General features: G+C 47.9%; 1 protein-coding gene across 1 annotated transcript in view; it reads left to right on the top strand.

The window, feature by feature from the left end:
- The first annotated feature begins 1,062 nt into the window (after positions 1 to 1,062).
- B3gnt2 (UDP-GlcNAc:betaGal beta-1,3-N-acetylglucosaminyltransferase 2) overlaps positions 1,063 to 13,066 on the top strand; it is a 31,502-nt gene continuing 19,498 nt past the window's right edge. Inside the window, exon 1 of the mRNA XM_042691199.1 lies at positions 1,063 to 1,350. The gene's annotated coding sequence lies outside the window, so the exon portion shown is untranslated. The remainder of the gene's footprint in view (positions 1,351 to 13,066) is intronic.

Raw genomic sequence — 13,066 nt, 5'->3', positions numbered from 1 at the left:
CAAAAAGGCAATAGTTGGGGCTGAGTGTTAATTCCTCACTGTGACTCTCCGGAAGGAATGGTTTTCAACTAGCGGAGGTAAGGGTCAATCCTCACGGGGTCAGCCGTGTCTTTCGGGTGCGCCTCGGGCAGGGCTTGCTTCCCTGGAGCGCACGTGGGCCTTTCAAATCGGGACCATCAGGGCGACCATCCGGTGTACCTTCGGGCCCCAAAATGCTGTCGACAGCCGCTTGGCGTCAACGTGGTATGCAGAGCTTTGGGGAGCCTGCAGGGGCGCTACGTTTGGGGGCGCTGAATGTGGGTGGTCCTCGGGCCCCCCTGCCCGTGGCGGGTGTGGCTGGCGCCCCGCCCCGCCCGCAAAGTCCAGCGGCGTCTGGAGAGGTCAGCGCTCAGGTATTCGGCTGCGCCTAGACATCAGCCCAGCCCGAGGCTGCGGCGCGGTTTCGCGACCCAGTGCCCCCCCCCCCCGCCCCCGCCCCGCACCAGGCATTTCCTGCTTCCCGAGACTTGAATGGGACCTCGAGGAGACCCGGCGCACTTCACCACGAGAACCAAGACCCTCCCGACTCCTCCCCTGGCCCAGGTTACCCCCTGTCCCGCCGTGGAACCATTTCTTGCCGTCCCCAGTACTCGAGGGACCGCCCGGATCCCGTCTAGGCCCCGGTCCCGCACGGGCCTGGCCAGGAAAGGTCATCGGAGTCCTCCGGTTTCCCCGAGAGTCTCTCACGGACGACCACGAGAGGTTTAGGTTTGGGGCTCGACTTGCGGTTTGACACGCTTGGAGTTTCAGTCCGCGGGGCGGGGGCTGCCTGTCTTTGGAGCCCTCTTTCCCCACCCAACCCTAGGCTTTCCAGGTGAGGGCGTGAGGGGGGGGGTAGGCCCCTGGAAGGCGCGGGACGCGCTCACCAGGGCAGGTCCCGCGAGCCGACAGGTTGGCCCGAACCCCCGCCTTCCCAAAACTTGGGGTGCGGGTCCGGCCGTCGGCCGTGCGGGGCGGTGACGCGAGGGGCGGGGCCAGTCCGGATTGGCAGGCGGGCCTAGGGGCGGGGCCGGGCCGGGCGCCCCGAGGCGGCGGCGGCGCCGGGAGTCGGAGCCCGGAGTGTATCGCTGTGGCCTGGGTGGCGGCAACAAGTGCCGGAGGCAAGGCGAGCCGAAGCCCGAGCCGTAGCCGGAGCGGTGCCTGAGCGGTGCCTGCCGCTGACCCCGCCGGGCCACTAGTCCCGGGCGCCGCGCATGGAGCGTGAGCGGCGGCGGTCGCCGGGCTGAGCCGCGCGGAGCGGCCGGGACGTGGATGCGGCCGGGATCTCCCGCCCCAGCCGCCCCCCCGGAGCTGGAGCTGCTCCCGGACAAGGTAGGGCCCTGCGTGTGGGGTCGCCCTGCCGCCTCCCCCTTTCTTACATGCCTCCCCCTCCTCGGCCCCCGACCCTGTCTTGGACCCCTTGTCCCGCGCCGTCCCTTCGCCAGTTCCGGCCGGCTCCCGGCGCCTCTGCCGTGGACGCCGCTCCTGGGTGGCTCCGGCCGCCTCCGGGCCTCCGCACCTTGGCACCCTAGAGGAAAGAGATGGCGAAAGCCCGCTGCGGTTCTGCAGAGCCTCCTGCCCCGTTCCGCACCCGCCCGCCCCGGGCCTGAGCACGGTCCCCTTCCCGCTGCACCCCAACTTCCGGGCCCCCCCCTCCCAAGCGAGCTAGGCTTTGGGAAGGGGTGCCTGCGGGCTCGGCGTCCTCTTCTGGGGCACCCCGGCGTTTGCGGGGGGGGGTGCGGATCGCGCGGTGTGGGATCGTTCGCCGGCGCCCCCGCACCCCACCCTCGCACTGCGCCGGCCTCGGGTGCCGCATGGGGAGATCAGGTGTTCTGCGAGCCCGGGAGCCGCCGGCAGCCTCTCCCCGCCCCCCACCGCGAGCCCGGCCACCCGGGTCCCCAAGACCGGCTTCGGTGAAACTTAGGGAGAACCTTCCCCTTTGACCTCTGTGATATATGCATACATCCGTGTACATGTATGTACACATGCACACACGTATGCATGTGTGCTACGCCGCCCGTGTGGAATGACTACCCCGGCAACTTGCCCGGGACGCCGGGAGGTGGGGGAGCCGGCAGGCCCCGAGCGCCCCGCGGGCTTCGGCAAACCCCTCGCGGGCGGGAAGTGGGCGTGGGGCTGAGCCGCGGGGCTGGCGGCCGCGGACCCTGCCGGAGGCACGGAAGCACCGGCTCGTTTCTCTAGCCCTCAGTGTGTGCACGCGGGGTTGGGAAGCCGCTGAGCGCCCCCGGGGTCTTCCATCAAGGAGGGGAGCCGACCCGAGCCACAGCTCCTAAGTGCCACGCGTGAAAGGTCATCTTTAAAACACGGCATCTTCTGGGTTGGAAAGGATTCCCGAACGTAGGGGTGGCTTGTTTGTCTCTGCTCCCTTGCCTCCCCAATGGCCGCCCCAACTCGGCAAACTAATTGTTCAGGACAATTAGAATCCTGTTTTCCTACCCTTCCCTGGTTGGAGCTTTTCAGGTTGTGAAGCCAGTTGGTGGCGAGGGGCTCGGCGTGTTCTAACAGATTCTCCCGGGGTAATTACTGTGCCTCGGAAGGTGATGGGGTGGCAGAAGAGGCGACGGCGCGGCCGCGAGTAGGACGTGGAAGGCGGGGACCGACCGGCCCAGCCCAGGCCGGGGCTCTCTGGTGACAGCTGACCCGGAGGACTGGCCGAGTGGGGCGGTCACTTTCCTCTTGGTTTTGAATGGAGATTATTGAGCCTGGTGGAATCGGGAGTTTTATCCAGAATACGAGTACTCTTAAGCCAGATTAGGATTGTCAATCAGACCAGGGCTGGGGCCTGGTGGAACTGCACTGGAGTAATCCGAATAAACCTTCTCTTCCCCCACCCAAGCCTTAAAGTGTCCTTATAATTTCACCTGCACCCCTCTCTCCCTGCCCCCACCGTGTGGAGCTCCCCGCCCAGCGCAGCAGCGAAGGCTCACTGCTCTTTGTTGTCGGTCGTGGGGTCTGAACTCTGTCCCTCAGCCCTTCAGCTCAAGGCTAGCGCTCTACCACTTTAGCCACAGCAACACTTCAGGCCTTTTCTGTTTCTGTGGTGCTGAGGAATCAAACCCAGGGCTTTATGCATGCAAGGCAAGCGCTCTACCACCAAGTCACCTTCCCAGCCCCTAATGTGTTATTTTTGGTTCTTGTTTGTTGCTTGTTTTGGTGCTGGTGGCATATGTATGATGAAAGGCCTAATTCTCAATTAAATTTGAGTTTCTTCCCTCACTTCTCACAAGTCTGGTTTCTGTAACTATTGTTCACGGACCCTGGGCAAGTTGTTATCTGAGCCTCATTTCCCACATTTGGATTTGGGACAGTAATGCCTGCTTTGCAGGATTGTTTTTGAGGACAAAATAGGATGATTACCCATCATCACCTAGCACTGCCCCAGTGGAGTTAAGAAATGCTAAATGAGGGCTGGTCATGTTTGGGATCCATGTAGACGTTTCTCCTGGCATCAGCCTCTCCTTGCCAAAATCATGACCCTGTAGGAACTGTTTAGATTTGTGTAGATTCAAAATCAGCTGAATTTGGCAGACACGGATAGTGGGTTTTTTAAAATTCAAAGAATGAAATTGCATTTGAGGAAAATTAGGTACACTTTGCGTATGGTAAAAATACTGTGAGTTGATTTTTTTCTGGCCTGGTGAAGGAGAGTTGGCACATAGATGCCAGACTTTTTTTTTAATTTTAAGCTCTCACTTGTCTTTCTGTAATTCTAATAAACTATAATTATGCTAAAAATAGAAAAGTGGAACTGATATTTCATGGTTGACTTTTCTCCATACTGTTTGTTCAAATGTATTTTCTTTACCCTTTGAAATTAAATATGTATTATTTTCCTTCTTACTATGAAGGCGATGTACAGCCGGGTTACTGTCTCATAAGTCATGAGTACATTTCTTTTTGGACAGTGTCAACTCTTCCTTCAATCTCTCCCAGTTTTTCTTTCCTTTCCCCGCCCACAAGTTATATATTCATTTTCAACATAGTGTCTGGAGTGCCACTGCTGCCATTTGTTCACCTTTTGTTCCTCCATCTCCCCCCCATCCCTTTACAAAGACAGATAAATGAACAAACAAGATTTAAAAAAAGAGAAAAACAAAAACTTCTTGCTTTTTTTCCCTGAGTTCATTTTGATAACTATTAATATGATAAGAGGCATCAAGGCATTTTGCCTTAGTGTTCCTCCTCTAAGAGCGTCCTAGTTTAAACAACATTAATCCCAAAACATTAATCATTTTTCTTTCCATGATGATATAAAGCAGAGATATTCTGGACAGACAGGTGGGAGGGGAGGGGCTTTTTCAGCTGATGGACGGATTAGGAGAAAAGATAAAGCCTTTGTTTTTCAAAGAAAAAGATTTCTAATGTTTCCTCGTAATTCTAGTGGTTTTTTAAACCTAATTCAGAGACAGATTTGTCCTTGAAGTTCTTTGTCCTTGACACTAATCATTACTTTAATTCTTTCTAGCTAACTTGCTCAATGACTTTTTCTGGTAGAATTATCAGACCGTCTGTTTAAAAGTTACTAAATGCACAGGATTATTTTATAAATACTGAAATCTTGCAACTGGGATAATATTTGATTATGCAATCAATCCATTGTAACATTTCTGATAGTGGTGCATAAATTACCAGAATAAAATTTCTCTTAATGGCCATTTGGTCTTCTATGTAAATGCTTAAGGGAAACTAAAGTCATTTTCATCAATTACTTGGTGTGTACAAAAGGTTAAAATACTGACGAAACGAGGTTGTGGTCATTTAAAAGCCATATTTCCTGGCTTCATAATGGAAAACACCCTGTAAGAAGGAGAGCACACCCTCAACAGGTGTGGATCCAGCTGTCTTTTTCTTCTTACTCTCAGTTGCCCTAGCTGTTAGGAGGCACTTGCCAAATCGGTCTCTAAATTGTAGGATGAATATAGTCCTCTCTCTGGAGAGGCAATTATTGTTTGCATAAGAGGTGTGTGCGTGTGTGGGATAAGGCTTTGAGAGAATTGATGTAATGATTTCATCATCATCTACTGGTGATAGGGCTTTTCACCCCATACAAAGCCTCAGTGAGAGGAGCTTTTTATTTGATGGAGAAGTTGTTAATGGGCCTCCTTGCTTACTTTACTGCTGGAAAAAGATATTTGTACTGAGTTTTCTGTTAAGCTGGATGGCGGTGTTGGCATACTCTGTATGCTTTGTCTTCTTGACATGACTTAATTATTATAACATAATTCAACTTTTTAAGAGTTTGAATTGTTGATAAAAGTACAACATATCTTGAAATACTTGTGTTAACTTGAGCTTACCACATTTAAAAAAAATTGCCACAAATAATTTCCTGTGCCCCTCTAAATGTTCCCTTAGAGCAGAGTTTAATTTTTTTCATTCTCACTTCAAAGCTGATGTGGCTACAGTGGGGAAATTCCCAGTAGCTGGGAAACTGATACTTTCTACTTTTCATTCTGTGACAGTTTAAACCAGGTTTATTATTCAGGTATCTTCACTCTAATATGTTGAGCCTATGCATTGCTTACCAGAATGGCGCGCGCGCGCGCGTGCGTGCGTGTGTGTGTGTGTGTGTGTGTGTGTGTGTGTGTGTCCGTCGTGAGGTTTGAAATCTGGGCCTGGGCACTGTCCCTGAGCTCTTCAGCTCAAGGCTAGCTCTCTACCACTTGAGCCACAGTGCCACTTCCGGTTTTCTGGTGGTTAATTGGAGATGAGTCTCACAGACTTTCCTGCCTGGGCTGGCTTTGAATAGTTATCCTCAGATCTCAGTCTCTTGAGTAGCTAGGATTAAAGGTATGAGCCACTGGCCTGGCTACCAGAATGCTTAAAAAAATGGATTATCCAAGGTAATCAATGGTAGAGTTGGGTCCAGGCTGTGTCAGTGGTTGGGTGGTGGCTTCAGTGTTTAAGAACATGAATTTGGAATCCATTGGCTGAGGTTGTTATTTTTTTTCCTTTTGAGATATAGCAAAGAGTTGTGTATGCAAAGGGCACTGATATTCAAGGATGCACTCATGTATGTGTTTCTAGCTCCCAGATCAAGAAGTCTGCTACACCAGAAGATTCCTGAGTTCCTCTATAGTCAATATTACATTATCACAGATGTGACTTCTCTCTATAGATTTGTTAAAAATTAGTTTTCATTAGTTATACAGTGGGAGATTTCATTGTTATATTTCCACAGGTTAGTTTCGTTTAATGTGGGGAGGGGGTCTGTTCTTCTATTTTATTTAAGCAGTCATAAAATGTGTAGTCTTTTGTGAAACAGACCTGGCTGAATTCAAATTTTATTTTTGCCACTCAATAGATAGACCATAGATAGTTCTGTTTCTGGAACTCTCTGAGTGAGGGATATACCTAAATAACATGCATTTTCCTTTTCTCTCTTTTAGTCAATTAAGAACATGAAAACTAAAGCAACTAGATTTTCTCTGTTTAAATAAACTATTTTATATAAAAGTTACATGGGACTCTTCTTGAAAGTTAGAATCAAATTTGTTGATTCTACACTTTGATGAGTTGTCTCATTTAAATGTGTACTTCTCTTTGGAGTAGTCACTGAAATGTCCCATGCTAGGTGGCTGGCTTATTTGTGTAGCTGGAGCTAGAGTACAGGAGCTAATGAGAATAGTTTATACTGGATTCCAAAGCACCTGGGATTTAGATGAGAGTCTTCAATAAGAGCCCAAGATGCTCAGAACAACACTTAACGCTTTATGTTTTGTGAGACAATTATTTCAGACATAAGAGCACAGGGCCAGTAGTTTGAATTGCTACTTCCGAAAAGCTATTTAAAACATTTTTGATGTTGGTAATCTTACTCTGTAAGTGTATTAAATAGCCAGTCCTCTCACGTCCCTAGTGTGTCTATTGGATACATTTTTACACTTTTGGACTCATTCTTTATGATGTGGTGCTATTTTGGCATTTTTCCTAAAAGGCTTCTTTTTTCTTATAAGTTATTTATTTAGAAACAATATTCAAGATTAAAAAAAAATGAAAATTCCACCATGACTTGGCACTGTAACTGCTGCTAACAGCTTGATTTGGTCCCTCTGGGTGCTATTCTCTGCATTTATAGATTTTAGTAAAAACACATTAGGAAACTGTGTGGGCCCACTAGAGGTGCTGGCAGAGAGGACAGGAGTCACCGAAGGCTCTGCTCAAGTCCTTCCACTCCTTGTGGCTGTCCATTTTGTCAATAGTGCTGAGCACTCACTGGCTATGTGAGCGGGAACCCCTCTCCCCCATCATGAAGACCTCAGGCTAGTGACTAGTGAACTGGAAGCTTGTGTGCTAGCCCACATGCACGGATTGAGCATCTAGTGCATGCCCGGTCCCGTGTACTGCGTTGTGTATTGTAGCTGTCAGGAAGTTCTGGGTCTTGCAGTGGGTGGGCACTAACTGGGAACTAAGGAATGAGCAGTCGTATCTGGAGCTCACGGTAGGTTTCCTGGGCAATGGCATTTGGGCTTTGCCTTGCAGAATGAACAAATAACACTTCAGGGGCAGAGAAAGGAAGACAGACAGGGCCGAGGGGTTGCAGCAGGGAGGAGAGAAGACATTGCAGAAGGCTCATGGAGGGCTGAGGGCAGAGCACTGGGGAGCCTGGAGGAGGGCAGTGGGCCACAGTATTGCACCTGATAGTTCAGAGGTAGTGGGGAGCTACTAGAAGTTCTTGCTGTGGAGCAGGTGTGGTGTCCTGACCGGTCAGACATGTATTGAGGAAGTAAGCTTGAGCCAGAGAAGTGGGTCAGAGTCCAGGCTGCTCAGGGCCCCTGACAGGGCTTCCCTCTTCCCTTTCTTTATTCTCTGAAAGAAGTCAGGGGGATCTTTTAAAAATGGAAATTACTGGGACTGGGAATGTGGCTTAGTGGTAGAGTGCTTACCTAGCATGCATGAAGCCCTGGGTTCCATTCCTCAATACCACATAAACAGAAAAAGCCAGAAGTGGTGCTGTGGCTCAAGTGGTAAAGTGCTAGCCATGAACAAAAGAAGCTCAGGGACAGTGCCTAGGCCCTGAATTCAAGCCCCAGGACTGGCAAAACAAAAAAGGAAATTACTGCAAGTTACTTCTCTACTTAGATTCCGCCATTGTTCCCAATCTCCTCAGAATGAAGGCAAAGTTCCATTGTCACCTACAAGGCTGCTAGTGACCTACCCTCCTCTCCCAACGCCTCTTCCCTCCACTCTTTAGCTCACCTGCCTCTGGCCATTGTGCCTGCTGTGCCCTCTGCCTTGGCTCACCCCCAAGTCTTCTCTCCCTGAGTAGCCTTCTTAGCATAGCCTTGTCCCTATTCACAATTCTGTGCCCTATTTCCACTTAAGCACTTACCTTACAATTGGCCATGTAACATCTTTTTGTCTGTTTGTTTTAGCCAGATACCACTTGGTTTAAGTAAGTGCTTGCTGAGATTTGTTGACTTAGACCACCTAATTTGGCTTGTGAGTGGGGGAACCGGTGGCCCCACAGAGCAGGGATGGTACAGGATAAAGCATGTATGTTGTATTTAAAGAGGTGAGAGATGAAATGACTCATGGTCATTTTATGGAAGGAAAGCAGTTAAGAAAGGTATGGAGGGAGGTGAGTTAAGCTACTGGGCATTGGGCGGCTTCCCCCTCCCCCGCCCCCCCCCCCCCCCCCCCCCAGTTTAATGGAGTCTTAAGAGTATCCAGGGGACAAAGGTGTGGGATGAGGGAAGATCAGCAACATACTTGACCCAGCACTGCTGAGGGCCCCCTGGGGTGGTCTTGGTGGTGGATAAGGTTGATAAAGCTGCCAAGAACCAAGAGGACCAGAGGTGTTAGGGGGTAGTCCTGAGCTTGGGATGGGGTACAGGTGGTGCCAGCAGAGGTGGCTGCCCTAGAAGTCAGAAGATTGCAGGAATGGGGCTGTAGGAGTAAAGGAGATTGGAAAGGTCAAGGCAGGGCAAGGAGCTTGACAAAGGAAACCTGCCACTGCTATCAGAGAGGGAGAGCTTTGCCTCAGGGAGAGAAAGTGGACATTTCTGTCTGTAGAAGACCCCAGAGGAACGTTCCTAGGGCTATAAGGAGGTGAGAGTCCAGCAAGAGTGACCCTGGGTAGGGAGACTAGTGATTGAGATCTTGTGGCAGGAGGTTTTGGTTCCAGGGTTGACATCAGATATCTTGGTAACCATGGCAGCCCACTCAGTGTTGGCTTTGCACACCCCCTCCTTTGCAAAATAGCATAAAACCTGTACAGCCACTTTCACAGGTGCCTCGTATGAGTCCACCGACATCAGGAATTCAGACTATAGGTGTTAACACTCTAGCAAGGTATTTAGGAGACATAAACCTCAGAATTGTACTTCAGATTTTTCTAAGTTGTTTATTTTCTTTGAAAAGCACTTGACATCCAAGTACTGCTGCTTCTTTTTTTCTAAGTCTTGATCAAGGAGTAACAAAACTGTATTTTTTAAAAAGCCACACTCTTCAGGTTGGGCCCTAGCTTGTTCATTGGGAAGCTTGGTCATTTTCACAATCAAATATATTTGTCTAATGTTGAAAGAGCACAATTGGTTTGTTACGATGTCACCATTTCCATATATTTGGCCATCCATATCTGTGAGTTCTTCAATGGAGGGTGTAGAACAATAAATAATAAGTTAAACACTGTACAACTACTTACACGTATTTACATTGTATTAGGTTTTGTAAGTAGTTGGTAGGTCATATGCAAATACTGTGCCACTTTTATTAAAGACTTGAGCATCCCAGGGTTTTAGGACCCTCATGGGTTCTGGATCCAATCCCTCTTTGGTACTAAGAAATAATAAGTATATTTGACACTTGAAGCCAGTGAGATGTATTTTTACACATACGATTTGGTGGCTAAATACTAACGCTTGTTTATGAGGAACTTTGTAACTTTTGTTCTTTAAATGAGATGCAGCCATTTTACTTTTCTTCTCTCTTCACCACATAAGGAATTATTTTCTTCAAATGAACTTAAAATATCTCTCATGAATGCTCCTATTTTTAACTGAATGTTTCTCTTTTGAATTTTTGTTCCTTACGTTCTGATAGATCCTCTTAGGGAAAAAAAAACTCTTTGTAATGGAAATTTTCAGGCAAATGCAGACACTGAGTGGTGTAGTAAAGGCTCAGGTGGGCACCAGTGGTTTCAAGGATTGATATAACTTAGCTTTTTTTCCTGTCCCTACCCCACTCATGAAACCATCTAGAAGGGGGAGAAAGGTACTGACAGCATTAGAGTGGGGATTAGAGGCTGTGGGAGTGGTAGATCATGCAGGGACAGTAAAAAACAGGCCCAGTAGAGGAGGGTAGATAGCTGGAAGTGCCAAGATGGATTGCTGTGGTCTCTGATGATTCCATATCAGTTCTTTCTGCAGTATGTGATAACAACGGTCTTTGACATAGTTCAGACTGGAGTGGTTTGAATTTTCTTGTTAAAAGACACCGGGTTTCCAGCTCAGCAGTCTGCCCATATTTTGAGCAAACACCACCATGTCTTTTATTTTGGTAACATAACACACATTTTCTTGGCAAGTGATCAGGGAAGGCTATGTTACTATTTCACCTCCTTAAATATGTAGCCATAAGTCTTGGTTGAATGATTGAATGATTCCTCTGTCCCTGCTTAAAAAGTCATTTGGCTATAAGGCCAAAATGTCACTCTTCTAGAGGATATGTATTTTAAATCCAAGTGACTTTTTTTTTTAAAGCCACTTAGCAAGAACAAACCTTAACCACCTACCAATAACTAGTTGAAATTCAACCAACGTTTGAGATAGGGAGAAGAGGCAAGAAAGGAATCAGGTGGAATCTGGGGGTGGAGGGGTGCGTGGTTTATTTGTGCCTACTCCCAGCATTGGTGTCACTAGGAAGGTTGTATTCTACCAAGAGACTGGGCTTGGATGTTAGGGAGAAGAGGTAGTATCCCAGAGTTTGAACAATGTGAGTGAGGAGGGACACTGGATACTTGGTTACTGTGATGCTGGGAGCCCGTCCTTTCCAAAGCATTGTTTATGACACTTGGGAGTGAGATTCAGGGATGGATCTTAGCTCTTCTGGAGCTAATCCATTTGGAAGCACTGCTGGATTCAGGGGACTAAAACTCTCTTTAAAGAGCCCTCGGTTTGGATGGTGATCCTGAATGCTTAAATGAGATACAGTGCCTGGGGGAAATCAGTTCATTCACAGAGGAAGAGGTAGGATTCGAACCTAGGCCTTGAAGGATGAGGGGGGAGTAAGAAGGACATTTCAGGTTGGGTGGTCATAGCCTGTACAAAGGCATGGGTAGGGAGAGCAGCAGAGGTTTTTAAGGGTTTCTAGTCTACAGGAGGACATCAGGAGTGGGGTCTGGATCTAGATTCAGATCTGGTGAGAGAGTTTAAAGAGAATGGGGGTGGCTGTCTCCCCTCCCCTCTGGGACACCAACTTCACTGCTCTGTGCTTGAAAGTGAGGGGGACATTTGAGTTTCCATTTCCTGCGTCCCTTCTCTACTCTGTGGGAGCGTCACATAAGTGACTCTGCAAAGTGAGGAAACCTTAATAACTACTTCCTAGAACTGTGTTCCTGATGAGGCCTGGGCCCACTACAGTGAGTGCTCTGCCATGTGAACTCAGTGAATGAATGTCAGGAAGAGGGTGTTATTTGTTCATTTGTCTTGTAAGAAGCATATTTAATACAACCTTGCTTGTCTCATGTTCTTCCTCTAAGGTGTCAGACCTTGGGCCAACTCTCTTGATTCCTTTTATATATTATTTAAACATTTCTACACTTGACAACCTGCAGGATGTTCTGTGATTGTTTTTCTTTTTTAATGAAGTGTTGAGGCTTTGAACCCAGATGCTTACGCTAGACAAAGGCATTACCACTGAGGTACAACCTGGGCTCTGTTCTGTAATTTTTATGTCTGTTTTGAAGGGTGACTCTCTCTGAGATTCCAAATAGGTAAGTTGAGGAGTCCTGGAGTCCGGGACTGTGGTCCTTTACGCTCCCTGATGTCTTCTTTGGTATAACCAACCATGTATTCTCTTAAGAAAATTTGTCACGGGCTGGGAAGATGGCTCAGTGGTAGAGTGCTCGCATGTATGAGGCCCTGGGTTCGATTCCTCAGCACCACATAAGCAGAAAAAGCCGGAAATGGCACTGTGGCTCAAGTGGTAGAGCACTAGCCTTGTGCTGAAGAGCTGAAGGACAGCACCCAGGCCCAGAGTTCAGGCCCCACAACTGGCAAAAAAGAAAAAAGAAAAAAAGAAAATTTGTCACTAGAAACTTCTCAAAGGCAATTTACAAAGTTACTTAAACACAGTGACTGTCATTGGTATACATTTAAATATTTATTGAAGTTACAGAAAAGCAGTGATTAATATGCTTTTTGCAATACTAAGTTGCTATGTTCACACAATGCTTTCCTAATTTTTTGAGGTTATAATTTTTCATGTTGGAAGGGAGACAGTGTAAACACTTATATTTGCAGAAGGGGAGACAAGAATCGTCAAAAGTACTTTACTAGAATTCAGAGGTTATTTGGGGTTTGTCTATAGAATACCTGTTTGAGGTGACAGACCCTCTCCTCATCCTTTTTTTTTTTTTGGTGGGGGGGGGCAGGAGGCATCATAGGAGTTTTATCTATTTGAGAGTGAAATCTTTTTTTTTTTTGGGTCCGGTCGTGGGCCTGAACTCTGGGCCTGGGCGCTGTCCCTCAGCTCTTCAGCTCAAGGCTAGCGCTCTACCACTTAAGCCACAGCACCACTTCCGGCTTTTTTTTTTTTCTGCTTATGTGGTGCTGAGGAATCAAACCCAGGGCCTCATGCATGCAAGGCAAGCGCCCTACCACTAAGCCACCTTCCCAGCCCTGGGAGTGAAATCTTGTCAGTACAAAGATACTATATAAAACACCCACAGGAACTTTTTCATTTTATAAATTGTTCACAAATATTTTCTACATAATCTAATGTCTCACAGAAAAATGATAAATCCTTCCTGTTTGTATACTATGGAAAAACAAATGTGTGTATATAATATAATGTATAACTAATA

Source organism: Dipodomys spectabilis, unplaced genomic scaffold (genome assembly GCF_019054845.1).
Source record: "Dipodomys spectabilis isolate Male_0828 unplaced genomic scaffold, ASM1905484v1 ptg000141l, whole genome shotgun sequence".
NCBI classification, from domain to species: Eukaryota; Metazoa; Chordata; class Mammalia; order Rodentia; family Heteromyidae; genus Dipodomys; species Dipodomys spectabilis.
Note: the sequence above shows the minus strand (reverse complement) of the source record. Positions and strands in the feature narration are given on the sequence as shown.